This window comes from Dendrobium catenatum, unplaced genomic scaffold (genome assembly GCF_001605985.2).
Source record: "Dendrobium catenatum unplaced genomic scaffold, ASM160598v2 fragScaff_scaffold_853, whole genome shotgun sequence".
NCBI lineage: Eukaryota > Viridiplantae > Streptophyta > Magnoliopsida > Asparagales > Orchidaceae > Dendrobium > Dendrobium catenatum.
In genome coordinates, this window is record NW_021319315.1 from 5,663,642 (window position 1) to 5,679,085 (window position 15,444).

Sequence of the window (15,444 nt, forward strand, 5' to 3'; positions counted from 1 at the left end):
GGTCACTTACTTAATCATGTCAGATACCAAATTTGATGAAGCTCAAATGATTCTATACTACATCCATAACATGACCACTATTTGCTATCCAAGTGTCTGACGTAAATATATATATATATGACCTTAGGAAATATTATGCATCCTCCACACAAAATACCAACTCACATTTCCTATTCCACCTGATAATCTTCCTATCTTTTATATTGATACCTCCTTCCATATTCTTTTTCCATCTGGGGCAAGAGCACAATGAGCCAAATTTTGATGAAGAAGGGGATGTTACTCCTGCAGGAGGACCACCGCCACCAATACCACCACCTAAACCTGCATACCCTGCCTACCCTTAAGATGATATTGTTCAGTAGCTCGAGCAACTCAAAACTCGACTGGACTACCACATTGACCACCAACAACGATAGCATTGTTGACCTCTACATATGTGACATGGTGAATGCAAGCAACGAAGACGATGATCGATTATTGTTGGTAAACAAGACATTTTTTAGAATGAATATAGGATTATCTCGATCATAATTAAATGGTTAAAACTTTGTCCAATTACAAAATGGATCATATCGATGCATTCAGGACATCAAATATATTAAATAAAAGTTGTTCGTATGCAACTCGATTGAGCAACACTTTGTTAGTAAGCACGACATTAGCAAAAATTACCCAAAATATTCTCTAACCATTAAATGGGTTGCATCAATCTATTCAGAATATTAATATTAATCAAAAAGGGACACATCAATGTTGCTCGATAGACAACAAGCGAAATGTTGCTCGACGTTGTCGAAATGTTATCCATTGTGAAACAGTCTTCACCAATGCATCCAGAACGTCGAAATATATATATAACATTTTTTAAAATTTTAATGATCTGTCACTTTTAAATTTAAACCATTATAGATTAAAATATAAATATAGCTTTAGATATGGTAGCCTTCCACATGCATTATATAATTTAATTAATCACCAATTTGTACTTTTCTATTTTTTGTATTCTATCAAATTGCCACCTACACACTTATCTAGTTATTCCACTAATGTACGTGCCTTCATGTAATGACTTTTCTGAAATATCTTTGTTATGTTTCCTTACATGCTTGTCCACCGCCTTACCCTGCTAAAAGAAGGAAATATAATATAATAAAACTCATACTCTCTATCTCATTCTCATAATATAACTTTTATTCATGTCTCTCCAGCCAACCGAACACATCCCAGCTTCATCTCTTTTACCCGAATAGGTCACCTCGCGCCTCACTTCATAGTTCCCCATCTCACTGCTTCTTACATCAAACAACTTATAATATCAAGTTTCTCTATCATAGCCAACCTCCTTCTTCCCAAAACTTCACCCAAAACCAGTCTTCTCACCATGCACCTCGCCAAACAGTAGCTTTCTCTCTAGCTTAATCTGTCTATTTCTATTGTTATTATCTTTACTATTATTATTATTAGTGTTAAAAAAACAAGGTATTCTGTGTGTCTGATCTCTCGTGTCTTCTACCTTGTCATCGTCATCTTGCTCGCTCGTCAAGGTATACCATTCGTCAAACTCTAAAATCTGAAATCCCATTCTCGACGCTTGTGGCAAGCCGGCGAACCTCCCTACAAGCTCACGTAGCACGGTGAGAGGAAATCGGGTGGGACGCTCACGACGAGGTGGGTAAACCTCAAATCGCTCATGCAGCATGACGAAGATTGAAGAATTATGGCCGTGGTATCATCCGACACCTACCTTAAGCGCTCATGTAGTATGGAAGGGAAGGTCCAGACTTCTGAAATTTTCCCCTGTGTTGGGGAGACGCCAAAAGTTTAAATAAAATAATTTGATAATTCTTAAGCTCAAATAAAATATTTTGGGAGATTTCTTGGACTTAAATTAAATAATTTATGAAGACACTTGAGCCCAAATTGAATTATTAATATAAAAAAATCAATCAATTGAATATTAAATTATTTTGTATGGCAACATTTATATGCTATGTGTCTCTTCAGAGACATCCGATAAAATTGGAACGATACAGAGAATATTAGCATGGCCCCTGCGCAAGGATGACACGCATAAATCGAGAAATGGTCCAAATAAAATAAATAAATAAATAAATAAATAACATTTATATGCTATGCCTATTGAATCATGGTGGTATGTGGAAAATCTTTGGCAACATTTTTATAAAGATGAAGGGACAGAAGAATTTGATCATAATATGTGGATTTGTGTTTCCAGCAACTTTGATCTATAAAAAATAAAAAATAAATTTGATTGTTGGTTTATTGAAGTCAATATTAAATTGAATTCAATCATAAAAAGGGGTCATTTATTAAAAGGATAAGTTTGATTGGATCCCAATTACACAAATCATTTCTAACGCTTCGAAGCACATGATTTTTAAGGCCCTTGCTTTATCTGTACTCAACATTAGGGAGGATTTTGGATTTGAGTGACATGTCTCTCATGCGAAGTTAGTGTTCTTCAAAGTTGAGGGCATGTAATCACCTTCATTTAAAAGTTTCAAGAGTTGGGAAAAATATTTGGCTTAAAATGAGAAGTCTTATGCCATGGTTTGAGCAATAATTCATTAAAATATTACTATAGAATTCAAAATAAAAGTTTTGCTTAAAGTTGGAGACACTTAATACTTGACATTCTCCTAATGAAAGTGATGGGATTCAAGTGATAAAGAAAGAGAATGGACTTTTACTTTGCTGAATTCTTCCTTAAACAGCCATGGTTGCTATGATAACAATGAAATCAATAGATGACAATAATAAAATTAATTTGAAGTTTATGGCTTAGTCACATAATTAGTAAAATGTTGTTAAGCTCGGCTTTAAATTCAAAATGCACCTTTCTTAATATAGTGCACTATCACTCTGAAACAACATGTCACTAATTGAAAACTTATGATCATACTAAAAATGAGGCATTACTTTGATTAACATGTTATTTCAAAGTTTGATGCTACCTTGATAAGTTGATAAGCATGCAGCGACCTTGAGATTTATGTTATTGATTGCAATAAACATTTTATTTCTAGCTGTGTATCATTCATCAATAAGTGTGTAATCACATTGATACGTGTGAAATCATATCGATAAGCTCATAATCACCTCGATAAGTGAGCAGTCACTTTGATAAATGCACTAATGCTAAAAAAAAGTATAATCTTTGTAAAAGGTTACAAATGCTTAAAGAAATATGAAGCTTCTCAAAAATATAATTATAAAAATTAAAGGAGGCATTTTGCTGCTTCATTAAGCACATTATTGAAAAATCTTTGAAATAAACGCCACCGGATCCGCACCACTTTTACAAGTGGACAAAAGGCATTTAATGCCGCCTCCTGCATTCAATAATAATTTTCTAAATTCCAATATGATGCACCAAGCAAGGTATCGACACCTCAAAAATATGTGTAGTAGCCTTGGGAAGCAAGCGACTGCCCTAAGAAGAGTGCTACCGTCTTGAGATGAAAGTCACCATATATATTAATTTTTAAAATCCTAATATACATGCTACAATAAATCCCTGATGATGGCCGTGTTGATTGTCTATATCAACCAGAGAGGACTCTTCACCTTCAAATTCCTCCAAATGCTTATAAAATACAACTATTTCCAAAGGGTTACAATAACTCCCTGATGATGGCCGTGTTTAATATCTATATCAACTAGAGGAGACTCTTCACCTTTAAATGACTCCAAATGATTATAAAATGAAACTATTTCCAAAGGGTTACAATAACTCTCCGATGATGGCCATGGTGATTGTCTACATCAACTAGAGGGGACTCTACACCTTTAAATGCCGCCAAATGTTTAAGAAATGCAAATGTTTCTTAATGGCTAAGATAAATCCCCGATGATGGTCGTGTTGAATGTTTCTATCAATCGGAGGGAATCAAATATTCAAAGTGCCCTCAAATTTTTATAAAATACAAATATTTTCAATTGACCCTAAAGTCACCCCGATGATGGCCATGTTGAAAGCTAATCTCAACCAGAGGGGATCTCAAACATTTAAAATACCCCCAAATTTCAAAGTTAAATCATGTTTGAAATAATATCTCAATAAATTTATAATATTCAAATGAAATTTACTATTTAAAACTTAAAGAAAAAATCCATCCATCATCCGCAAAACATTTGTCATGGATGATAAATTTTAGAATAACTTCAGCTCACAAAGGAAAAAATATCTAATTAAATGTATCACTATGATTCATTCTCAAATGATTTCTCTCCAGCAGGGATGTGGCATGTGCACTCTAACCGAGTGGTTTTGCTGCAAAAAAATACCACTATATCACAGTTACGGTCAAAGCTCATATGTTCTCAAATGGTTAAAAGCCAATTGAGTAATGAATCATTGGGTGCACTCAATAAGGCATAAAGCTTTATGTTAGCTAAGGTTGACTAAAATTTGTCTCCTTAAACAAGAATCCACCCTAAGTATACAAGGTACCCTTGAACGAAGCAACCCATGGTTTGCGATAAGGATCCTTCTCTCAGGTTCGATCGACTACTTCCTCTAACTAAGTAGACTAGGAACTATGATGGTCCGGGATGATGGAACCATGGAATCTAGATCAGGTCTATCATCCATTCCCCCACCATCAACTTTAAGTGCAAGATGGTGAAATTTTCAATTTTAAATATCAAACTCCCAAATTCTCCAATCAATCCAAATTTTTATTACTGCTACTATATGCTAGATAACAAATATCTCTATGTATTTGATTGACGACTAGCCTTAATCAAAAGTTCTCTCACATTATCGGGAGGAGTAATTAACTATAGGGGCTTGGGCTTATAGGAAACCAGTACGCAGATCATAAAGCCCTCGCAAAATGAGGGAGAAATCTCTAGGTAGTGTCTTATTTGCAAACCCATCTGCCTTCCAAAATTTACCTGAAACTTAATTTTGTTAAAACTCCCTCGCCCCCCGAAAAGAAAAGCAACAACGCGCGGAGGCTGGGGACAAATTATCGAAACCCACAAGCATGAGGAAAGTATACGATGGTTTGGTGAAAATTTTACCTAGATAGATCATCAACTTGCTTTCATCCATTCGTTCTTTCAGCAACCACCACCACCACCTATTAAGGATCCACCTTTCTAGTAGTCATTATTTATTATCTCTTTTTTTCTTGTATTGCTTTATTTCTTTGGTTGTGTGATACTCCTCTTTTTGGTAATGTCAAAAGGGGGAAATGATATATATTTTTGTTGATTGTATGTTATGTTATTTTAAAAATAATCTTGTGGTTATTTTTTTGTATTCTTTTTTTTTCTTCTTAAGCAAAATTAAATTAAAGATTCAGTTTGTAAACTCCCGAATTTTTAAAATTTATCATCTAGTGAAGAAATAACACTTATCTTATCTAACAACTAACATTATTTAACATCATCAAAAAGAAGGATATTGTTGGAATCCAAGATCCCTAGTCTGAAATTTTGATGATGACAAATAATATTGACTGAATTATTACATTCTTCCTAGAATATTTTAGATATTATTGTTTTCTGTGAGTACAAAAATTTCAGGTAAAGTACACACAGCTTAAGACTGTTGAAGGCTCAAGACTAGGTAGAATAAGTTATGAAAGAGTATGTAATTTATGTTTTTTCATTTTTCATTTCTTGAGTCTAGCCATAAAAGAGTCTATGCAAATTGGCTGATCATGCACACATATAGGGGGAGATTTTTTAAAGACAAATTGTACTGTATGATTTTAATTTGTATTGTATGATCTATTATCTGTAAATAGGCTTAACTATTAATTGGAAAATTAGCTTTTATGACCTAATCATACTATATGATTTGTTTTAATCCCCTAGCCACTAGATTAATATAAGTAAGATTTGGAAATTTGATTTTTGAACTATTTATGTTGTACCATGTTAATCGTACTATACGATCATTTAAAATATTGCTAAAATTAACTCCCATTATTATACAATTAAATTATGGTTAATTAATGATTGTTATTCAAATGGTATGATCATTATCATAATATATGAAGAACATATATGAGATTTGATCGTCTTATAAATCATACCATATGAAAGCACAATTTTGTGCTAATCATATAGTATGATATTAATTTTGCACTAAACTAACTAACCATACTAAATGAAGTATACAATTCTGGAGATGATTTTCGGTCATCCCAGGATACATCCCGTATGAACAGAGAAATATAATAAGTCATACTAGATGATCCCTAGATCGTATAGTACGTTGTGTTAAAAAATTTTGAACTATTCATTCTCATTCATACTAGATGGGACTAGTTTTGAACTTATTGTACTGTATAAACTTGGATCATATTGTACGAACAATGAAAACTAACTTGAATTTTTAGGGTTTATTGAAGCCTAGTATAAAAGAAGTTCTTTAACCTTTTTCTATGTAATGTGAATTAAGGAACGTGGCTGAAGAAGGAACTCTAAGAGGGAGCTTTTAAAGAAAATAAAAGTTTATTAGAGGAAAGATAAGGTGAGCTTAAGCATGAGAGAGAAGGAGTGCGACGGGAATCAGGGCTAGTTGCACACTTGCTATTGTTGTGGCCTTGGTGAATCTTGTGGGAGCTCCTTAAGGAGAGAGGCGTCATAGTTGATCCTCAAGGTTCTATGCCGTCTCTAGGAGAGAGAAAAAGGAGTCATGGTTCTCTACCTTTGAAAGGAGTTTTGGTCCTCTATCTCAACAGGTTGGTGAAAAAGAGTTTTGTAAGGGCTTCTCCGCCTTGCTAAGGGAGCAAAAGGAGAGTCACTTTGTGTTAGTGCAATACTCTAAGTGGAGGACTTCAGGGAGGGGACATAGGCCAAGGTTTGATTGACTCACTATAAAATCTGGTGTGTTAGTTCTGATTTTACTTTTTACATTTTACTTTTTGCACTTCATCTTCATTATAACTTCTTGATAAATTTCTAGGATCTATGTTCTATTGTGATAATTAGAATTTCATCATCACTATTTTTCAATAAATATTTATTTAATTAGCTTCAGCATACAAAAATTAAAAATTGCTTGTTTCTAAATGTTTTGAAAATTCTACAAAACTTAGTACACTTGCTTAGGATTATTTTAACACTTAGTAAACTTGCTTGTTTCTAACTTAGTACTCTTACAAAAATTAACCATACTATATGAAGTATACAATTCTGGATGATTAACATAGATGACTTTTGGTTGTCCCTGGATACATCCCGTATGAACAGAGAAATATAATAAGTTATACTAGATGATCCCTAGATTGTATTGTATGATGTGTTAAAAACTTTTGAACTATTTGTTCTCATTCATAATAGATGGGACTAGTTTTGAACTGATTGTACTGTATAAACTTGGATCATATTGTATGAACAATGACAACTAACTTGAATTTTTAGGGTTTATTGAAGCCTAGTATAAAAGAAATTCTTTAACCTTTTTCTATGTAATGTGAATTAAGGAACGTGGCTGAAGAAGAAACTCTAAGAGGGAGCTTTTAAAGAAAATAAAAGTTTATTAGAGGAAAGATAAGGTGAGCTTAAGCATGAGAGAGGAGTGTTAGGGGAATTAGGGCTAGTTGAACACTTGCTATTGTTGTTGCCTTGGTGAATCGTTTGGGATATCCTTAGGGAGTGAGGCTTCATAGTTGGTCCTCAAGGTTCTATGCCTTCTCTAGGAGGGAGAAAAAGGAGCCACGTTCTCTACCTGTGAAAGGAGTTTTGGTCCTCTATCTCACCAAGTTGTTGAAAAAGAGTTTTGTATGGGCTTCTCCGCCTTGCTAAGGGAGAAAAAGGAGTAAATCATTTTGAATAGGCTTGAGAGAGAAAGCTAGAGAGAGAACATCTGGGGAATTTTGAATTCCTTCTTCGCGGGTTTTTTGCTGATCATTGATGGCCATGGAGGATCGCCGGACTGCGAAATCTGGTGCTCCAGTCATCCTCCGACCACCTCCTCCTCCATCATATCGAAAGGTTTTACGTCAAATTGATTCATCTCCTCCGACTTTTTGAGACAATGGTTATGAGAAAGAAGGTAAACTCTGGTTCAATAAGGAACGCCCTCTGGTTATCAAGGAAGGAGGATTATTGGTTAAAAAGAAGAGTCTTGATTGTATTGGTAAGGTTAAGCAAATCTTGATGGAAGAAAATTGTAATTCACAGGCTTTGGATATAAATTTTTCTAACAAGATCATTAATCCAAGAAATTCACTCAATTTTGATAACTGCACGCCAACTTCTTGTAAAATTGGGTCAACTACAAAGGAGACAGATGGAAATGGTGTATTGCAGGAAATCCATATTACTGAAGATCTTGGTAGAACTGGAACAAACGTTTGTGCTAAGGTTCAAGATAGCTTAGATGTTAATCTTCTTAATTCAGACCTCCTAAAGGTTCGTGATTATGAAGCGGGGGAGCTTGGGAACTGCAATATTCAAAAGGAAATTATTGATCGTCCCAAAAATTTAATTGGTAATTTTGATTTGAATTTATGGAAGAAGAAGGCTAATATTAAAGTATCAGATTTAAATTTTCGTGAAAATTTCACAAAGGAAGATGATGTGGTTAAGCTTCATGTTGAGAAGGAAATAGAAAATTCTAATAGACTTCAGAAGGCTCTGGTTATTAAGGTCTTCGGTAATAATGTTCCTTTCAATGTCATTAGCATTGAGCTAAGGAAGCAATGGTCAAGAATTTGAAAGTTTCATTTAACCCGATTGGGGTTAGGCTGGGTGCTTTGTGCTTTTGAAGAATAGGAATCTTTGGAGGAAATCATTGCTTCCGGTCCATGGTATGTCAATGGCAACATAGTAGGCATAGATAGATGGACAGCCTCTTTCTCTCCTACTTCTTTCAAAGGACTCATAGCTCCAATCTAGATACGTATGCCCAATCTTCCTCTTCAATGTTGGGACGAAGTTAATGTGTGCATAATTTCTTCCATGGTGGGTTCTCCTTATTTGATAGATGGAAATATGTTCCAATGGAGTCGAAGAGAATTTGCAAGAGTTTTTGTAAGAGTCAAGCTAGATGAGTAACTTTCTTTGGGAGTATGGGTGGAAGGAGAATTAGGGAAATTCTATCAAAATATAGAATATTAAAGGTTACCTACTTTTTGCTCTAAATGTGGTAAGCTAGGTCATCTAAGGGAAGACTATTTGAAAAAATCGATTCCTATCATTATTAAGCCAGGTGGAGAAGTTTTGGTCAGCAAAGTTGATAAAGTTTCATAACCTACTTCCAAATCTCAAGTGGTTGCTTTAAACATTGAGGTTAATAAAGAGATGTATGGGCCTTGGATTCATGTGGATTACAAAAAAAAAAGAAAGATCTGAGTACAACTTCTAATAAAGGAGAAGACAGATTCTATAAATCAAATTTTGAGGAAGTGTCAAATGCTGTTAACAATAACAGTATTGAAGAAGTTGCTGGAAATAATATGCTGGAGCAAGTCATTACTGAGGGAACAATTCATATTCCTATTGCTAAAGCTGGGAAGAAAGAAGTGCATTCTTAAGAAGGTTGGAGCTGTGCTGAATTGATCAGCCAGAGAAAGACAGAAGAGGTGGCTGCTACTGGAAGGGCTGAAGGAATTCCTTCTTTCAAAAACAAATTTGATGCTTTGGGAACTTTGGCTGAAGAAGGGGATATATTGGTACAAAATATCACTCCAGTAATTCAATTTCAAGAGGGAATTACAACCCATAAGAGTTTGTCGGAAGCTACAGATCCTAATAAGGATGGAACCAGATTAATTGAAGATAGCTCTTCAACTTTTAAAGATCAAAATGTTTTGTTTATCAGGCTGTTAGAAACCAAAATGGTTTCTATTGAGCTTAAAGATGTGGAGTCTCTGATTGGCATTGACTGGGATTTAAGTTATATTCCTTCAGCAGATTGTTCTGGAGGTATTCTAGTGCTTTGGAGGAGGAAGTTGGCTAAATTCAGCAAAATTGACTCTTCTTCTCAATTCATAATTGGTGATTTACATATTCTCAATAAAGAGAAATGGAGGATTGCCACTATCTATGGAAGCAAAGATGTTTACAATAGGAGATCTCTTTGGAATGGGTTGGAACCATATATCACCAATGATTGGCCTATGGTGATTGGAGGAGACTTTAATTGTCTTTTATCCAAAGAAGACAAGAAGGGAGGAAGGAGATTTTCATTTTCTTTGGGTCCTAAAGAGATGAAATCTTTTATGACCTCTAATGATCTTCATGAGCTAGGATTTATTGGTCCTAGGCTAACTTGGAGTAACAACAAAAAGGGAGTTGATCGGATTATGGAAAGGCTAGACAGGAAGTTGGTCAATTCTGTTTCTGTGAATCACAATCAGCATTTAGTAGTTAAGCATCTCCCCAGGATTGCTTCGGATCATTGTCCAATTCTTCTCAAAATTTTAGACTTCTCTTCTAAAGGTATGAAATCTTTCAAATTTGAGGATGTTTGGGCTTCTTACCCGGCATCTTATGCAGTGGTGGAAAAAGCTTTGAAGCGAAGGGACAGTGGAACTGCAACTAAAATTCTCAATTACAAATTGAAAAGATCTCTTAAATCCTTATTCTTTTGGAGTAAGGAAAAACTTAAAGACTTGGACCTTCTCAAAGACTTGCTCGAAGATGAAATTTTAAAGCTTCAAACTAAGGAAGCTGAATTCAGTGGGCTATCTCAAGATGAGTATTTTTTGCTTAAAATTAAAATTAATGAGCTTAATTCTACTTTGGGTCGATTAAACACATGGTGGAGGCAAATATCTAAAGTAAAATGGATAGGAAATGGTGATCAAAACTCTAAGTTTTTTCACTTTATGGCTAGTGCTAGAAAGAATACAAATTTCATCAATTGTATTAAAGATAGTAATGGAATCATAGTGGAGGAGCAAAAGCAAATTGAAGAAGTGTTAATTCAGTTTTTTAAAGATAAATGGCGTGATAGGGGATGCTTGCTTGAAGGTTGGCCGGAGAATCATCACTTTCTGGAAGAATAAGATAGGAGTTATTTAAATAGTAACTTCATGTTAGAAGAAGTTGAAAAAGCTATGAGTGAAACTACGGGCTTCACTTCTCCTGGTGAGGATGGGATATCTTACTCCTTTATTAAATGTTACTGGTCTCTTATTAAAACTGAATTCTGGGAAGCATTGAATTCATTTTTTCAAACAGCTGAGATGGATGTTAATTGGAAAAGAACTTTTATAGTTCTCATTCCAAAAATTAGTAACCCAAATTATGCTCATAATTATAGGCCTATTAGCCTTTGTAACACGGTTTACAAGATTGCTTCGAAGGTTATTCTTAATAGAATGAAAGGTATCATTCCGAAACTCATCACTATAGACCAAGCTGCTTTTGTTAAGGGGAGATCTCTTCAAGACCATGTGTTGATTGCTCAAAAACTTTTCCGTAAATTCAGACTCTCTAAAGCTTCTAAAGGTCTGGTGTCTATTAAATTAGACATGGAACAAGCTTATGATTCTATGGGATGGCCAACTCTTCAAAAGGTTCTTTCTTATTTTGTATTTCATGAATTCTTCTCAAAATTAATAATGGAATGTGTTCAAAACCCCTCTTTCTCTATACTGATCAATGGGAATCCATACAGTTGGATCAAAGCAAGGAGTGGGTTCAGACAAGGTTGTCCCTTGTCACCTTATCTTTTTATACTTTGTTCACAGCTTCTTACTAATGCCATTATGGAGAAGGATGAAATTGGTGTTCGGGTTAGCAAGAATGGTCCAAGAATTTTGCATCTACTTTATGCGAATGATATCGTATTCTTTGCTGAAGCAAAACTTAAGAATGTGAAAGCTATTAAAAGTATTGTTAGCAGGTATTGTGATTGGACTGGCCAAAATGTTAATTCAAATAAATCAAGAATCTTATTTGGTAAAGCAGTCAACAACCGGAAGAAGAGGAAAATTAAAAGGATCATGGGATATAATGAAGTTAAAGAGTTTAATTATCTAGGATCCAAACTGGCATTAAGGAGGCTTTCAAGGATGGATTTCCAATTCTTATTAGATAAGGTCCTAAAGAAGCTGAACAGTTGGGGTTTAAAATTCATTTCACTTGAAGGTAAAATAACTTTGGTTAAGGCTGTCATTCTTGCTCTTCCTTCTTTTCATTCCACGATCTCTTTGGTTCCAAAAGCTGTGCTAGGTGAAATTAAAAAACTCTGCATAAATTTTATTTGGAATAAGTCCAATGAGGGACATGGCTTACATTATATAAGCTAGAATAAACTATGTGATCCTATTGATTCAGGAGGCAGAGGTCTGCACTCTTGTTCCAATAAAATGGGTCCTTTAAGGGACAAACTTTCCTGGAAATACATCAAAGATGAAGAATCATTATTGGGTAAAACTCTGTTTCCTAGATATGGATCTTGTTGGAAGGCTGTGAATAGGAATAATTCCAATTCTTCAGCTTGGAAGATAATTAAAGATGGAAGCAAATTCTTGAAGAAAATTGTGAGATGGAATGTTGCAAATGGTCATTCTATAGATGTATTTGAAGATACATGGATTTTAGATAAATGCCTTAACAGATGGACGACTTTTGTCAATTCCATAGAAGATGTTAATGGAGTTTTAACGGTGGAAAAGTTTATATCTGGAAGTCATTGGAACTTGCAAGAACTTCAAAAGTTTTTCGGTAATGACCTGGTTGAACTCATCTGTCAAATTGAAATTAAAACAGAGCATTCTGAAGATCATTTTGATCTTATTCACATGGAATCTGGTAGAACTATCACTTCTATGGTAGCTGGTGTAAATTCCTCTCCTTATTCTGATAATACATTATGGAAATGGCTCAAAAAATATAAATTGAATGCTAGAGTGGAGAATTTATGCTGGAGACTTTTTAATAATGCATTACCAACCAATTCATTTTTATCATATAGAAGACTTCAAACCAATACTTACTATCCTAGAGGCTGTCATGAAGAAGAGAATATTTGTCATCTAACTTGTAGATGTCAAAAAGTGGCTGAAGTCATTCAAATACTGAACATGTGGGGTTTTCATATCCCGTTATTTAATTATAAGGAGGAGTTGTTTGGTTGGTTGGTTAGACAAAATGCTTTTCTTTCTAGCTTATTTTGTAATGCGGTCTATCTTACTTGGAAGGAGAGAAATGAACTTGTTCATGGAAAGAAAGAAAGGAGTTCTATTTATATAGCTGCTGAGGCAGTCAGCTTTGTAGGAGTTTTTAATACTCCTAATTTCATCAACTCTGGCCGGTTGGGTACTAATCATCTTTTGCTGTTTGAAGATTGTTGGTACCCTCCTCCACCCGATTGGATCAAGGTGAATGTAGATGCAACTTTATTTCCTTCTTATAAAGGTGGAGTTGGAGGTGTAATAAGAGAACACAAAGGAAGACTCATAGCAGCTTATGGAAGACCCGAAATGCATTAGGATATCACTTACTTGGAATTTCTTGCTATTGCTTCTGTTAAAGAAGTTTTCAAAAATCGGATGCATGGATACAAAGGTATAATCCTTAAAAGTGATAATGTCAATATTATCAAATTCATCCACAATAATATAAAAAAGGTGTCAAAGGTATGGATAAATTTTCTTTGGTTGATAGTTTTAATTTTGTTATTTTCAACTGTGTGAAAAGAGATTGTAACAAGTTAGTTGACCTTTGTGCTAACTTTGGTGTTTTTTCTAGCTTTTTTTGTGAAGATATTTTAATTGATAAGATTCCTCCTTTGTTTGTAAACATTTAGAAGGAGGAGTGTTTAGCTTGTACTTAGTTGGGGCTCTTTTTCCCGTTTTTCTTTTTCTAGTAATGCTTATTGCTTTCTTCAAAAAAAAAGGAGAAAAAGGAGAGTCACTTTGTGTTAGTGCAATACTCTAAGTGGAGGACTCAGGGGAGGGGACATAGGCCAAGGTTTGTTTGACTCACTATAAAATTTGGTGTGTTAGTTCTGATATTGCTTTCTACATTTTACCTTTTCCACTTCATCTTCATTATAACTGCTTGATAAATTTCTGATATCTATGTTCTGTTGTGATAATTAGAATTTCATCATCACTATTTTTCAACAAATATTTAATTTGTTAGCTTCCGCAAACAAAAATTAAAATTGCTTGTTTCTAAATGTTTTGAAAAATCTACAAAACTTAGTACTCTTGCTTAGGATTATCTTAAAAGTTTACCACGCCCCCCCCCCCCCCCCCCCTCTCTCAGTAATTCCCGCACTTTCAATAAGAAATAAAATTGAACCCAAAAACTAGATGCAAAATAAAAATTTTGAATCAAAAGTTCCCAACCAGAATCCAACTAGAACTAAAAATTGATAATCCTAAAGGACTTAGGGAGAAAAACAAAACTAATGAAGCAAAGAGTAACCCAAAATAAAAAACAAATTAGAGCCTAACATACGGAAAGCCTGATTTATACAATCTAGTAAAACCAACAAAATGTTTTGGGAGGTTAATACCCATAAAATTCTTGAAACCATTAAGGAAACAATTCATATTATCTAACCAGACAGCATAATTGTTGGCTTCCCTCCACACATGTGATAATTTATAATTACATTTTGTAAGAGCATTGTAATTTTGCTAATAAGATAAAATAGTTTATGATTACATGTAATGGAAACCTTAACTTATAATATTTGAATGTGAAGTAAAGCTTCAACTTCAATCTAGGTACAAACAATATTTAAGGTTAATTAAAGATTAAAAACAAAGTAGCACTGAGCTCAACAACTATAACAACATAATTGAAGAAGCCCATCATAAGCAATAATAACATTCCCCAAATAATTTTTAATGAAGCCACCAAAACCACAAGAGGCCAGTTTAGTAGAACCATCAGAATTAATCTTCACAAATTATTTATTATCTTTGAGCCAATAATTAAGCCTAGAGTTATAAGAAACATCCATTAAAGCAAAAAATTAAACCAAAAATCAAAGCTACTATAGAGAAGCTAATAAAATTTTACTAGTTAGAGGATTGCCATTGAATAAATGGTAGACTTTTTTCTTAATTCTAGAAATCACTCTCCTATGATCCACGCTATGATAATTGTGACTAGAATTATTATGCTCCAGCCATAAAAACCAAAGAATATGAACAGGAATAACATTTTTAATATGCACCTTAGAGTTACAAAACCTGGATCTTAATAAAGAAGAAATATTAGCATCCCCTTTGAAATAGTTAGTGTTAAACAAATCATCATTGTGCATCCATACATTAGCCTCAATAGGAACCGCTACAAAAACATGATTCGTAGTTTCCAAATGAAAATGACATTGTCATTTAGAAGGAAGAGCAAAGCCTTTAGTTTTAAGATTATCATAAGTAGGGATGATCTTTTTCAAGACTCTCTAAATGAAAAAAGTAATAGTGGAACATATAATCTTATGCCAAATCTTAGAAAAAAAATAACATAAATGAATTTCTT

The 15,444-nt window shown here is 34.1% G+C and overlaps 1 non-coding gene across 1 annotated transcript; it reads left to right on the forward strand.

Annotated features, from left to right (window-relative positions):
* The first annotated feature begins 1,997 nt into the window (after positions 1 to 1,997).
* Positions 1,998 to 2,100, forward strand: LOC114580224. Its single transcript, XR_003701546.1, has one exon. It is a non-coding gene; the product is annotated as a U6 spliceosomal RNA (small nuclear RNA).
* Positions 2,101 to 15,444: the final 13,344 nt, after the last annotated feature.